This window comes from Mirounga leonina, unplaced genomic scaffold (genome assembly GCF_011800145.1).
Source record: "Mirounga leonina isolate KUSES-001 unplaced genomic scaffold, KU_Mleo_1.0 Mir_376, whole genome shotgun sequence".
NCBI classification, from domain to species: Eukaryota; Metazoa; Chordata; class Mammalia; order Carnivora; family Phocidae; genus Mirounga; species Mirounga leonina.
The window spans coordinates 7,881,222-7,895,362 of NW_023270718.1; the positions used below are offsets into that span (position 1 = coordinate 7,881,222).

General features: G+C 42.7%; 1 long non-coding RNA gene across 1 annotated transcript; it reads right to left on the bottom strand.

The window, feature by feature from the left end:
- Positions 1-1,123: 1,123 nt before the first annotated feature.
- On the bottom strand, positions 1,124-13,817 carry LOC117997935. The gene is made up of 3 exons (XR_004675917.1): positions 13,476-13,817; positions 3,199-3,539; positions 1,124-1,326 (listed from the first exon to the last, which is right to left on the bottom strand). It is a non-coding gene; the product is annotated as an uncharacterized LOC117997935 (long non-coding RNA).
- Between the last annotated feature and the right edge of the window lie 324 nt (positions 13,818-14,141).

Consider the following 14,141-nt stretch of genomic DNA (forward strand, 5'->3'; position numbering starts at 1 on the left):
CCTTTCTCTTCTCCTCTACAAACCTCTTCTCCTCACTTCTCAGCTCTTTGTGTCAGGAACCTTCTTCCACCCTGACAACGTGATGAACAGGGCTGGACGCACAGACACAGTTCCTGTGGAAACGGGCTAGATCCTGCATTTCCCCACAAAACCCGAGCCCCTTCCTCTCGGTGGGCTTGCAGTTTTGAAGACCCTGACCTGCTGCAGCGTCCTTTGCTGGCAAAGCAATAAAACTACTGTTCCTCTTTATCCCCAACTCTGTCTTCACGTTCAATTCTGGATATGAAGCAGGGAGGTCAGTTTATACAACAGAATGAATGTTAGGAGAGGAAAACTTGTTTTTCTTCCTCCATTCTCAACTCTTTGGCCAGTCTAGTAATTAAAATGATGTAAGACAGTTTCACAAGAGAAAACAATTTCTTAATTATGGGAACCTGAAAGACATGAGGGTCAAAGACAGGTGATTGAAGCTTACATGTCACTGTGACTTAAGAAGGAGGAGGTAGGATTTAGAATTTCAAAAGAGGGGACTTATATTTCAAAGGAGAAGAAAGATGAAATGTATGCCAAACAATAGTTTGTCCCCTCTAGGCAGGCAAATCTTTAGGATGTAAGAAGTGAATCTCTGGTATTGATGTAGGAAAGAACGTTAGGGTTCGAAGCCAATAGCCAAGAAAGAATTCTTGAGACGTCTTTGGTGCAAAAGGTGATTTTATTAAAGCCTGGGGACAGGACCCGTGGGCAGAAAGAACTGCACTGGGGTCATGAGGAGTGGCCCATAATACACTTTCAAGTTGGAGGGGGTTTGTGATAGCATAAATCTCTAAGGAATTTTGGAAGTAAGGTTTCTAGGACCTTGAGGGGGCTAGTGGTTGTTGCGAAAAGGTCATTTATTACCATCTAATAAAACCTTAGTCATGAGACCCTTCCGATGTACATCGGTGGGCCATCTGCTTGGGGAATGGTTGCCAACACATAGCTTGGTGGGTTTAGAGAAAAAGGAAGTTTCCAAAGGAATTCTTGTATGTTAAAGTAGACTTACAGGATCCTGGTGGGGGTTGGGAGGGTTCAGGCTAGGATTGCCTTTTGCCCTTAGCAAAGTATTAACATCAAGGCAGTTGAGTCCCTAGAGGAATGTCACTCTTCCTGTTTCAAGGACTTGTCAATGGGCTGTAAGTAGTAGGGAAATTTATTTTTCAGCTGCCTTTGTTTACCACATCATTATCAGCTGTGTTCCGGATACAGGTCCTCCATCTGACTGATTCTTGGTATATATATCAGCCTCACAACAGAAGGAAATAATGCCATTTGCGTCATGGAACAAACCTAGAAGACATTTTTTTAGCTTACACTGAAGCCCTGCCTTGGCGCCTCTGGCCCCCTTAGTAGTCTTTACATTTCTGCATGCACCTTTACATGAATGATGGACTAAACCCTTCTTTGTACATCTATACATCATCATGCTTTGTTTCCTATAAAGAATGGTAATCACACCTTCCGGCACAACCTCCCCCTGGAGCTCCCATACCCAACCCCAAGCACCTCCCTAACATCTGTAGGTAGCACCAGTGAGACTGCGGGCAATCAAAAACTGGTACAGACTACCCTGCCCTCCTACTGATGAACTGTGAGGCACTTGTGGGGCGGGGGGATGGGCAGAGGGAGAGAGACAAACCAACTCACCACTGAGCAGGGAGCCCACTGCAGGGTTCTATCCCGGGAACCTGAGATCATGACCCAAGCCAAAGTCAGACCCTTAACTGACTGAGCCCCCCAGACCCCATAAGAGCTACACTTTTAATGTCTGAAGATGGTAGTTATACACTTAGCACTCAAGGGGGTGGGCTCATGCAGAGAGTAATAGATTATAAATGTTTCCACCAATTTCTTTACATTTTTTTATTTTTTTTTTTTAAAGATTTTATTTATTTACTTGAGACAGAGAGAATGAGATACAGAGAGCATGAGAGGGAGGAGGGTCAGAGGGAGAAGCAGACTTCCTGCCGAGCAGGGAGCCCGATGCGGGACTCGATCCCCGGACTCCAGGATCATGACCTGAGCCGAAGGCAATCGCTTAACCAACTGAGCCACCCAGGCGCCCCTCTTTACATTTTTTTAAAGATTAATTTATTTGAGGGGCACTTGGGTGGCTCAGTCGTTGGGCGTCTGCCTTCGGCTCAGGTCATGATCCCAGGGTCCTGGGTTCGAACCCCACATCGGGCTCCCTGCTCAGCGGGAAGCCTGCTTCTCCCTCTCCCACTCCCCCTGCTTGTGTTCCCTCTCTCACTGTGTCTCTCTCTGTCAAATAAATAAATAAAATCTTAAAAAAAAAAAAATAAAGAAAAGGGAGAGGGAGAGAGTCTCAAGCAGACTCTGCACTGAGCTGGCAGCCTGACTCCACAGGGCTCAATCCCACAACCTGAGATCATAACCTGAGCCAAAATCATGAGTTGGCCGCTCAACCACCTGAACCATCCAGGCGCCCCTACTTAAATTTGTACTCATAAAACTACTTTTGAAAAATTTCTAAGGTGCTTATCATTCATTTTAACTATTTGTGAGATGTACAGGAAGTCATGAGACCCTTTCAGAATGTAGCAACAAGCACTTATTGGATCTTTATCATAACTATGCAGGCCTTCTGGGCTCTCTCTCATCATTTCACCAATGACCAATTTTCTGTCCTTATTTTTTTGTAGTTTCAAGTTTTATTTAAATTTGTTAATTAACACATAGTATATTAGTTTCAGCAGAATGTAGTATTCATGAATTCTATACAACACACAGTGTTCATCACAAGTACCCTCTTTAACACCCATCACCCATTTAACCCAGCCCCCACCCCCTCCTCCAAGAACCTCAGTTTTTTCCTCTACAGTTAAGAGTCTGATTTTGGTAGGGGCGCCTGGGTGGCTCAGTTGGCTGAGCGTCTGCCTTCGGCTCAGGTCATGATCCCGGTGTCCTGGGATTGAGCTCCCTATCGGGCTCCCTGCTCAGTGGGGAGCCTGCTTCTCCCTCTCCCTCTGCCTGCCTCTCTGCCTACTTGTGCTCTCTATCAAATAAGTAAATAAAATCTTTTAAACAGAAAAAGTCTGATTTTGGTTTTTTTTTTCCCCCTCTTTTTTTCCCATGTTTGTTTCATTTCTTAAATTCCACATATGAGTGCACTTATAAGGTATTTGTCTTTGGCTGACTTACATCATTTAGCATAATACAGTAGCTCCATCCATCCATGCTGTGGCAAATGGCAAGATTTCATTACTTTTTATAGCTGAGTAATATTTCATTGTATAGATAGGTCCGTTGGTTTTTAACGCTGTGTAAGGGTGAGGGCTCATCTTCTGTAACTTCTTCATGGTGACAGGGATTGTTGAGATATCCCTACCCATGGACCGAAATTGGTCCCTCTCTGTCCCTACGTGTAACTATTACAGAAGGCCATTCTTGTAGAGTCCAGAGGGGACACTGTGGTGAATTTGTTTTGAGTAGTAAGCATCATCTGTTGGCTGGGTGAAGGAACAGGATCTGCTTGCATATATCTCAACAAAAGCAAAAGAGAGAACAGATTAGAATTATCACTATAATGAAAAATCAGAAGAGCAATAAGGAGAAGACCCTTAGGGGTGATCATAATCCACCTCTCCGCCAGGAATTTAATCAATCATGAAGTAACAATGTAGAGAAGGAGAGAAAAATCAAGAAACAGACTCAAGGATAGAGAAGAAACTGATGGTTACCTGAGGGAAAATGGGTTTGGGGAAGGCTTAAATAGGGGATGGGAATTAAGCAGTGCACCTGTCATTATGAGCTCTGAGTGACGTATGGAATTGTGGAATCCTTATATTGTACACCAGAAACTAAGAAAACACTTTATGTTCACTAACTAGAATGAAAATAAAATAAAAAGTCGGTGCCTGGGTGGCTCAGTTAGTATCCAACTCTTGATTTTGGCTCAGGTCATGATCTCAGAACCCTGAGATGGAGCCCTGAGTCAGGATCCAGGCCCAATGATGGGATCCAGGCTGAGCAAAGAGTCTGCTGAAGATTCTCTCCCTCTCCCTTTGCCCCTCCCCTTTCCTCCACTCCCCCTAACTCACAGGCAGTCTCAATCTTAATTTCTTTTTTTTCTTAAAACCAATTTTTCTGGGGCGCCTGGGTGGCTCAGTTGGTTAAGCGACTGCCTTCGGCTCAGGTCATGATCCTGGAGTCCCCGGATGGAGTCCCGCATCGGGCTCCCTGCTTAGCGGGGAGTCTGCTTCTCCCTCTGACCCTCCCCCCTCTCATGCTCTCTGTCTCATTCTCTCTCTCAAATAAATAAATAAAATCTTTAAAAAAAAAACAAAAACAAAAAAAACCCAATTTTTCTTTTTTAAAGGTCAAAAATAAAATATAGGATTGAACTGACATAAACCAAAAAAGAATGAATTAAAAGGATAGTTTAAAAGGACTGTGCATGTGCACCTGGGTGGCTCAGTTGGTTAAGTGTCTGCCTTTGGCTCAGGTCATGATCCCAGGGTCCCAGGATCGAGTCCTGCATCAGGCTCCCTACTCACCAGGAAGTCTGCTTCTCCCTTTCTCTACCCCACCCCCTAGTCATGCTCTTTCTCTCTCTCTAGCTCTCTCAAATAAATAAAAATATTTAAGAAAAAAAATTTTTTAAGGACTTTGCATATCAGAAAGTTAGGTTTTAGAAGATCATGAAGGGGGGCGCCTGGGTGGCTCAGTTGGTTAAGCGACTGCCTTCGGCTCAGGTCATGATCCCAGGGTCCTGGGATCAAGTCGCGCATCGGGCTCCCTGCTCAGCGGGGAGTCTGCTTCTCCCTCTGACCCTCCTCCCTCTCGTGCTCTCTGTCTCTCATTCTGTCTCAAATAAATAAATAAAATCTTTAAAAAAAAAAAAAAAAGAGTGGCTTCATTGTGTTTTACTTATATTTACATCCCACGTCCCAGGGCTAAATGTCTGAATTCATACCCATTGGCCATCCATCTCTCTAATCTCATTTAAGTGTTTAGCGAGGACACTCTCTCCACAACTCAGGCAAAAAAGAACGGTTGTGGTGCCTATGTAGCTGGAAACAAAAATGAGGAAAAATACAACTGGAGATCCGGAAATAACTAGGACACCAAACAAGTAGGAGTTATTTTTTTCAATCCAGGGAGTCCATTGTCCAACTCACGACAATTGTCCTCCTCCACATGCTAATTCTTCATCTTATGTGTTTTTTTTTAATTTAAATTTTATTAGCCAATATATACCACATCATTAGTCTCAGATGTAGCGTTCAATTATTTATCAGTTGCGTAGAATACCCAGGGCTCATCATATCAATATTTTCTATCTCTTACCTGGGCTACAATATCACTCCTATGGGGATGGTTTCTCCTACTTCTGGGATATCCATTACACACGCAGCATGGTCATATGCCCACATGGACTTTACAGAAGCATCCAGGCAACACCCCCACATATAAAGTGGGGCACACACCCTTATTATGGGCCATGGTGGAGTGCTTTAGAGTCCCAGTTTAAGTCCAGATTAGGCCATTCAAACTAAAACAGGTCTAGGTAAGCCTTGTGGGAGTCTTTTCCAGGAGACACAGGAGGGGAAAGCCTTGGGAAAAAGGAGAGATGGTTGCTCACAAGAGTGGACTGGGTTGTCACGTCTCAAGTTACACTGCCCTGTGACTCTACAGAGTATTGTCTAGGGAACACACTAGTGAGAAGGGCAGGTGTCAGTTCAAGGCCCCTGCAAAAATACTGCCTACACCAAGGGGATGCCAAGTAGTCGTATCATGGAGTGCATGAGCTAAAACATCAACAGTACCTACACATAAAAAAAAAAAAAAACCAACAAACCTCCACATAATCTGTAATATATCCCTAATAATATTGCAGTATTCACAAAGAGAAGAAGATACAATACTGGGGGGGAAATAACCACACATTATTTAAACCTTAAGGCCAGGGGCGCCTGGGTGGCTCAGTCGGTTAAGCATCTGCCTTTGGCTCAGGTCATGATCCCGGGGCCCTGGGATCGAGCCCTGCATCGGGCTCCCTGCTCCGCAGAGAGCCTGCTACTCTCTCTCCCACTCCCCCTGCTTGTGTTCCCTCCCTCGCTGTGTCTCTCTCTGTCAAATAAATAAATAAAATCTTTAAAAAATAATAAATAAATAAATAAACCTTAAGGCCACTGAGACAATGGATTCCTAGGAATATTATTCCATCCCATTACCAAATAGTTGATAGATATCAGTTCCCTACAACCTTCAATAAAATGAGATGGGTTCACATCGGCGCTGGGAGAACACATCATTCATTACACATCCATGTTAACACATTAAAAACCATTGTGTTTTATTAATTAAAATAGATTAAGTTCACACATAGATGATGTTATGGATTTCAAAGCCACTCTATTATCACCAAAATACAGAATAGAAGCAGTAAAAAGTATTCCAGGGCTGTTAGAATGATGTGGGAGTAGTAATTTCCATAAATTTCAGGCCTGAGGTAGTTCTTAAGAAATGTGTATATAAAATTGTATGGCGGGCGCCTGGGTGGCTCAGTTGGTTAAGCGACTGCCTTCGGCTCAGGTCATGATCCTGGAGTCCCGGGGTCGAGTCCCGCATCGGGCTCCCTGCTCGGCAGGGAGTCTGCCTCTCCCTCTCCCACTCCCCTCTCTTGTGCTCTTTGTCTCTCTCACTCTCTCTCACAAATAAATAAAAATCTTTAAAAAAAAAAAAATTGTATGGCATTGCAGGGAAGACTTAGCTATGCTCTTTCAGATATCTGTCAGGATTTCTTCATTTCAACCCTATCAAGGCATACTCTCTAACAATTGCTATTATGAATATATAAATAGTTTCCTGGACTACCACCTTTTTTTCCTGAAGGAGCAATTAGTAAAACTCTTTTTTTTTTTTTTTTTTTTTTTATTTAACAGAGAGAGACACAGTGAGAGAGGGAACACAAGCAGGGGGAGTGGGAGAGGGAGAAGCAGGCTCCCCGCTGAGCAGGGAGCCCTATGCGGGGCTCGATTCCAGGACACTGGCATCATGACCTGAGCCCAAGGCAGACGCCCAACGACTGAGCCACCCAGGTGCCCCTAAAACTCTGTATTTCTAATATTCAGGAAGTACTTTAGTTTTAATACATGGAGAAGAATGTGTTCTGAACACCTATTTCGTGGTAAATTCCATCAGTGTTATAACCATAAACAGCATCTCCATTTAGATTTTCTTCCTATGTTGTATATTATACTATCCTTCATCTTCCATGGAAAATTGGGTATGCATGATTCCCACCTAATGAAGCAGGGCATCTAATATCTTTGATGTAGCAACAATCAGCCTCACCGTTTTATACACGACTAGGAAAAAAGGAATTTTCTGAAGTGATTTGAGGGCAAAATACTTTAATATTTGTTAGTCACAAAACTCAGAGGGTCAATGTAACAAAAAAGCACAAATTGAAATTATGCCTAAGTAAAAATCCTCCCACTAAATCTTTTGAAACATAATAGCAGGTATATTTTTAAGTGTTTAACTTTTTTTTTTCCTTATAACTATTTTCATGTAAAGTACTGTCTGACTAGATTGACTGATGGACTGCTTTCTTAATTTCTGTGACATTTATTGACATTGATGTTCAATTAAATAGTTTTTTAAACATTGATATCTTTCAGTTTACTTTCTTTTATGCACTCTCTGGTGTTTCCTACAGTATATATTTTAAAAAAAAGTCTTTCCACATTCATTATGTTTCTAGGGTTTGAATCTAGTGGGTATTTGTGATATTGAGTAAGGATTGAGTGGCAGCTGAAGGCTTGGCCACGTTCTTTAAATTTTACAGTTTTGCTCCTCTATGATAACTTGAATAAGCTGGAGTTCCAGTGAGAAGCTGGACACATTTTTTTTTCAGATTTTTATTTATTTATTTGACAGAGAGAGAGAGAGTACAAGCAGGGCGGAGCAGCAGGTAGAGGGAGAGGGAGAAGCAGGCTTCCCACTGAGCAGGGAGCCCGACGCGGGGCTCCATCCCAGGACCCTGGGATCAGGATCTGAGCCGAAGGCAGACGCTTAACCAGGTGAGCCACCCAGGCGCCCCAGTTGGACACATTCTTTATATTTGTATAGTTACTCTCCAGTATGAATTCTCTGATGTTGAGTAAGATTTGTGCGTAATTTAAAGGTCTTGCCACATTCTTTACATTTGTAAGGTTTCTGTTCAGTATGAATTCTGTGATGTCTAGTAAATTCAGCCCCTCTCCTTTACCAAGCCAGTGGCTTTTGGGAGACCTTCTCCTTTAGCATTCCCCTGTGAGCTCCCGTCATGCCACCTTCTGTACAAACACCACTCCCTGCCCTCCAGAGCACTATAATCCTTGTCTCCCCAAACCATGTCTCCAAATTATCTGCAATCTTTGATGTGGCCTCTTCTCTCCTTTTACTTGGGGTGTTTGTTCCGTCAGTCTTTAGACCAATTTCTGGGGTATTTAGGATAATTTGGTAGTTGCCTAGTGGTGTTCATGAGATGTGATAAGCCTAGGGTCCTCCTACTCCACTACTATTTTCCTCTCTTGAGGAATCGTTATTGTTATAAACCTGTTAAAACTCGTACAAATTTTACAAAGTTGGAGAACGCAAACCCAGCATATAAAAATTAGTTCTGTTTCTACACAACAAAGAACAATTCCCAAAACAGAGACATAATATAGAGTAACTTCCTCCAAAATAAAATGCTTGCAATTTAACATAATGAGAGTTCAGACCTGGAATAATGAAAACTATAAACTATTGTGCAGGAATTGAAAGAAGAAATAAGTGGAAACATATCCTAGTTCTTTCATTGGAATACTTAAAACCACTGAGCTGTCAATAAAACTTAAAGTGATCTACAGATTAATGCAATCTCTATCAAACTTCCAATGCCTTTTTTTTTTTAAGATTTTATTTATTTATTTGACAGAGAGACACAGTGAGAGAGGGAACATAAGCAAGGGGAGTGGGAGAGGGAGAGGGAGAAGCAGGCTTCCCACTGAGCAGGGAGCCCGACACGGAGCTCAATCCCAGGACCCTGGGATCATGACCTGAACTGAAGGCAGACGTCCAACGACTGAGCCACCCAGGCGCCCCCCAATGCCATTTTTGCAGAAAGATCAAAATCCACCCTAACTTTACATGGATGTCACAGGATAACACATACCCAGAAGAATCTGGAAAATGAACAGCACACTTCCTGATTTAAGGCACACTGCTACAAAATAAGTACTACAGACATGAAGACAGTAATAGAATAATGGAAGAGTGTAGGTGAGCTAGAGGTGTACTTCTCCAATGTTAATGTATATGACAATGAACTGAAGATCTTGTTAAAATCCATATTCTGATTTGGATTTTCGGGTGGGGTCTGAGTACCAACATTAAACAAGTATGCAACTGATGTCAACATTTTTGATTCAAGAGCCACACTTTTAAGTTCTGAAAATAAACGAATAAAATAAATCATGGCTGGTGGCACCTGGATGGCTCATTCAGTTAAACATCTGGCTTTGGTTCGGGTCATGATCTCAAGGTCATGAGACTGAGCCCAACACAGGCTCTGTGTTCAGCGGGAGGTCTGATGTTCCTCTCGCTCGCCTTCTGCCCCTCCCCCCACTCATGGTCTGTGTCTCTCTAATAAATAAATAAATCTTTTTAAAAAAAGAAATAATGGGGCGCCTGGGTGGCTCAGATGGTTAAGCGTCTGCCTTCGGCTCAGGTCATGATCCTGGAGTCCCAGGATCGAGTCCCGCATCGGGCTCTCTGCTCCTTGGGAGCCTGCTTCTCCCTCTGCCTCTCTCTCTCTCTGTCTCTCATGAATAAATAAATAAAAAATCTTCAAAAAAAAAAAAAAGAAAGAAAGAATGGATGACTTTGAACATAAAGAATATTGTGGAAATTACAACTTCTAACAGCAAGAACAGACAAAATAATTCTTCTTGTTCATTTACTACCCACTCCATAACATTATAACACTTTTTCGTAAAGTCACCCATGAATCCACAGTAACCTTCGTAAAGAGTAGTATTGTTCTTCATCTTCAAAAGAATACTTTGCAAAACATCAGTAACATTCGACCTTGAGGTTTACCCCGATTGTGACTCTGAATTTGTCTAAGAGGAACACACAGACCACTATACAGAGACGACCATAAAAGAAGGTTCAGAAATCCACCCTAACTTTACATGGATGTCACAGGGTAACACATACTCAGAATAATCTGGAAAATGAACAGCACACCTCATTTAAGGCATACTGCTACAAAATAAGTACTACAGACATGAAGACAGTAATAGAATAATGGAAGAGTGTAGGTGAGCTAGACGTGTATTTCTCTAATGTTAATGTGTATGACAATGAACTGAAGACCTTGTTAAAATTCATATTCTGGTTAAAACTGTTTGATATATTGGGGTTCCTGGATGGCTCAGTCGGTTGGGCGTCAGACTCTTGGCTCAGGTCATGATCTCAGGGTGGTGGGAATGAGCCCCACTCGGGCGCAGAGCTGAGTCTGCTTGTCCCTGTCCCTCCCCTTCTACCCCTCCCTGCCCACCCCAGCTGCACGCACATGCATTCTCTCTCTCTAAAATAAATAAAATCTTTTTAAAAAATTCATATTCTGATTTGGATTTTTTCATGGGGTCTGATTTCCTACATTTCACAAGTGTGGAACTGATGTCAAACTTTCAGAATATTTGCTCCAGACAATGCAGTTTCAAAAGGTTCCCAAACATGGGGAAAAGGATAAAAGAGGTGAGCCTGGAGTCCTTCCCTCCCTTCACTTTTCATTCAAGCTAACTCCACCCCTGCATGACAAACTTGATCAGTCACTCTTCTCTGGACCTCCTTTATATTTAACCCTCTTCAAGTCACCATGAAAAACATATTCATGGAAATAGCTCCCTCTTTGACAAGTAATGTACATACAATCTGTTTCGGGTTGCAAGGCTGGATTTCTTAGCTTGGAACCCACTGAATCTGTAGGCTTTATAAACATCAAGTTTTCCTTACACTTTCACTAATTCTTGGGCCTTCAAGCTACAGGATCTCTTCCATTTTCTTTTTTTTTTAAAGATTTTATTTATTTATTTATTTGACAGAGACACAGCGAGAGAGGGAACTCAAGCGGGGGGAGTGGGAGAGGGAGAAGCAGGCTTCCCGGAGAGCAGGGAGCCCGATGCGGGGCTCTATCCCAGGACCCTGGGATCATGACTTGAGCCGAAGGCAGACACTCAAGGACTGAGCCACCCAGGCACCCTCATATTGCATTATTTTTAAGATGATGATGATCTCAACACTAAGAAACCTTTAATTGTGAGATGAGTGTTTATGTGCCACCAAGAAGCGGGAGGGGAGGAGATCCCCTGTTAATTAAACTGTGACATTCCGTTGAGTGTAATCCTCATGGATTGAAGAGCTGTTTAAAATGTGGGGAAAAATGTATTAGAATCAATATACTATAATCAGGCATGGAGCTTTGCTGTTTGCCACAATTATTTTCATTAGTGGAAATAACTTTGCAGTACCCAGGGGATTTTCTTTCTTTCTTTCTTTCTTTCTTTTTTAAGATTTTATTTATTTCTTTGACAGAGAGAGACACAGTGAGAGAGGGAACACAAGCAGGGAAAGCGGGAGAGGGAGAAGCAGGCTTCCCGCCGAGCAGGGAGCCCGATGCGGGGCTCGATCCCAGGACCCTGGGACCATGACCTGAGCTGAAGGCAGACGCTTAACGAGTGAGCCACCCAGGCGCCCCTTCCTACAACTTCTTAAGAAAGTAGTTTAACCCGTATAGCTATAAGCTTATCCGTACCTATTTTGCTTTCTTTTCTATTAAAGTATACTTGACATTCGATGTTACGTTAGTTCATGTGAAAAACATGGTGATTTGACAACTGTGTATGTTCTACTATGCTCACCACAAGTGAGCGACCATCTGTCACCATAAAATGCTATTATACTACCATTGAATGTATTTCCTATGTTGTATCTTATCCCCTGTGACTTACTAATTCCATAACTGGAAGCCTGTACTTCCCAGTCCCATTTCCCCATTTTGCCCATCATCCTTCTCCATTCCACTCTGGTAACCACGGTTGTTATGGTCTCTTTCTGTTTTTTTGTTGTTTCTTGACATTTGTGACAATGTGGATAGACCCGGAAGGTATTGTGCTATTTGAAATAAGTCAAAGGCGGCCAAATACCATATGAATTCACATATATACAAAATCAAAACTAAAAACAAATGAACAAACAAGAGTAGAAACAGACCCATAAATATCTATTTTGTTTTGAATAAAGTCCATGGATAATCTTGAGGACCATAAAAATTCCAAGATTACACACATTTTATAATGTAACAAGCTGGCCTCTCACAATTTTCCAATCGTGGCAGAAGACAGGAGGCTCCTAGCAGAGTGCAAAGTACGTTATGGCTCAGGACACAGTAACAACCATAAACTTCATCACACTAATTTCACTTGTCAGCTCCCCACCCCCAACTGATACAGGGAGATGCTGAACTTGCAGTGGGTTTCTGTCACATCTGTAGACCCTGAGCGCAGGAAACGCCAATAGCTTAAAGCTACATCCTACATATCTGCCAATCCATTGCCATGGAGCGAGACATAGGTTTTCCTGAAATATATTGGGGGTGGAACTCTTTCAGAAAGGCTACTGGGGAAGTTATTTTATTTTAATTCTAATTTTATTTAGAGATTTATTTATATTTGAGAGAGAGGCGGGGAGGGGCAGGGGAGAGGGAGAGAGAATCTCAAACAGATTTGCCTCTGAATGCAGAGCCAGAAATGGGGCTCCATTCTAGGACCCTGAGATCACGACCTGATCAGAAATCAAGAGTCCAACACTTAACCGACTGAGCCACCCAGGCGCCCCTCTATTATATTTTAAATAGACCATCTTTTTCACATTCTAAAGAACAAGACTCACACACCACACCTATTTGCAGTCCGAAAACTTTGCGAGTTATTCTAGACCTCATACCCATCCTGTATATTTGTGCATTTTCTTACTTCTGGGCTACAGAGTTGATAAAGTATCCAGGTGGGATCTAAATGATGTTTACCTTCACTGAAATCCCAGGAACAGACCTCACCAGCAATAGGAATCTTGGACTCAACACTTTCCCCTCTGGTTTTGTCACCAAGGAATATTTTCAATACTTGCAGGACTTTAATTCAAAGTGACAAATATTGATGGCCTATTGGGAGCCAGGTTGGAGAAAAGGGAGAAGGATCTGGGATACTGGGGAGAAGTGTTCTAAAGACCTAGCCTTGAGTATCATTTCTGAAAAGATTTTAAAAATAGGTGAAAACATGAGGCAGAAACATAAGAACTAGAGGAACCAGCATTTGCAAATTTCAGGAATTTCAGGAAAAAAACCTTACATGGCTTCTGACTTGGGACACCAGGCTTACCTGAGAACTAGCCATTTCTTCTTTCACTTCGTCCTCTAGATTTCTTTCTCACAAGCTTTCTGTAGAGAAATCACAGCTGCCATCACGAGAAAATGCCATTAAAGCCACCAATAGAAACTCTTCACCTGTAAAACCGCTCACTTGAAGACAGGATCCTGAAATGCAGAAAAGTTCTAACTTCCTAGTCCGTTTTGTCAGTAGCTCCTACTTGAAGACCAATCCCTGACTTTTCCTTCTCTGCTTCCAGGGGGCCTCCCCTCCCACAGATGCCCACAAATTCAGCTACAGCCTAGGAACCCTCTGCTCCAAGGACCTGACCCTCCCAGACTCATGTAGCAGAGACCCTGTTACCTCTCCTTGAGCCAAAGTCAGCTCTCAACTCTTGCAAAATAACAGGAAGCCCTCGTGCTTAAACCTGGCCGCACTTAGAATCACCTGGAGCCCTTAATTAACACTGTCCTTTCCACCCACACCAGTGGACAGAATCTGAGGGAGAGGGCGCCGGTGAGGATCATCTTTGAAACTCCACACGTGATCCTACTGGGGAGCATTTGGGGAGGGGACCAGGCAAAGCACGGTGACCAAGGCTGTGGTTGTGAGCAGATTTAGATCCATGCCTTCTCCACTGATCAGAGTTTCTGGAAACTGACACAGTCTCCCTCTTTC